This window comes from Echinops telfairi, unplaced genomic scaffold (assembly GCF_000313985.2).
Source record: "Echinops telfairi isolate 266 unplaced genomic scaffold, ASM31398v2 ScPeMD7_7413;HRSCAF=8451, whole genome shotgun sequence".
In the NCBI taxonomy this organism is placed as follows: domain Eukaryota; kingdom Metazoa; phylum Chordata; class Mammalia; order Afrosoricida; family Tenrecidae; genus Echinops; species Echinops telfairi.
In genome coordinates this window covers 1,024,802-1,026,301 of record NW_022111313.1, presented here as the reverse complement: position 1 = coordinate 1,026,301, position 1,500 = coordinate 1,024,802, and positions in this window count along the sequence as shown.

Genomic DNA, 1,500 nt, shown 5'->3' with positions numbered 1-1,500 from the left:
AACCTCTGCATACAAGAAAACTTGATGAACAGTCTGACCTGGTGGAACGAACTCCAAATTCACTGAACCCCTCACATCAAAAAAACAAATGAGCCTCATCTTGATTTTTTATTTCAGTTGACGAGCTTTTTCAGGGGGTGAGGTGATGATGGCATCTTCCACTGGTTTGGGTGATGTTTGCTTCAGGGTCCTAAGAACAGCACCAGGCCTCGTCGCGAGCAATGACCTTGAGGAAGAAGTCTGGGTCTCTTCGGAGCTGTTCTTTCAAAGCACTGCATGTTGCCACTCGACACTCTTTTTCCTGGTCAGAATCTGAAGCACAAATTTCATAGCAACCCTTCCCATTCCCAAATCTTCCATTAAAAGTTGCTGAACCATGCTCCAAGACAGTCCAGATAGCTTCCCTATCTCTTCTATGGTCTGTTTTCAGTCTTTGAGCTCAGGTGCACGAATTTTGTTGACATTCTTGTCTGTTCAGGAAGTTGATGGATGTCCATAATGAGGTTTGCCATCAATCAATATTTCACTTTTTTTTTAATTGAGAAAACCATTCATTGTACACTTTAGTTTTTCCCACAGCGCTCTCCTTGTAAGCTGTGTTCAACATCACAACAGATTCTATGGCATTTTTCCTGAGCAGGAAACAAAATTTCACAGCCACACACTGTTCTCTTAAATCAGCCATCACAGAAAATGAGGTTTGAGTGAAACTGCTTTTTAAAAAAAATTCACTGTGACCAGAGAGAACCTTCCCAGGCGATGCCACAGGGTGCACTAACTCAGAGCAAGTTGCTCGATACTTGTAGGAAAAATGTGCACTATGATAGTTCCACCCAGCAGAGCTTTTTTCTGGGTTTTTTTTGGGGGGGGGGTGTACCCCCTCCTATGACTTAGAAATTGGAGAAATGTATATAAATAATAAAAGAAGAACTTAGCACATATGTGTATGAAGGCACTTCCAAAAGCTCATGGAAAAGTGGAATTGAGAGATCATGCCATTTTTCCGAAAGCCTGGTGAAGCCCCCTGGCATTGGGACGGTTGGGCTGAGCTCCTGGACCCATGACCGGCTCCGAAGGCCCTGTTTGCACATGGGATCGTGACCACCCATGGTGGCCATGTGGTGGCCTTCTGTGGGCATCACCCACCTGCCCGCAGACCCCTTCAGTGGGCAGGCAGTTTTGGTGGGATCGGTGGTCCAAAGGAGGCTGCAGGACCCTGGCCTAAAGAAGCCGGGCCCAAGGAGGGAGGGCCTGTGTTGCGATTCCTTCTCACCAAATGCAGCCACGCGTGGGTCAGAGATGGATGACCACTGGGATCCTGCACCGGGGGGCAGTGGCTGGGCCAGGCACGAGGAGGCTTTGGGGGGCTGATCTCAACTGGCTCGTACCCAGGGTGCTGCCTACATGGACGTGGTCTGAGTCTATAGTGTACTGAGCTGGGCACGGCTGTGTGCGCTTCCCTCCGACATTCCTGACCTGGTTTCTTGAAGGGTTTAGACG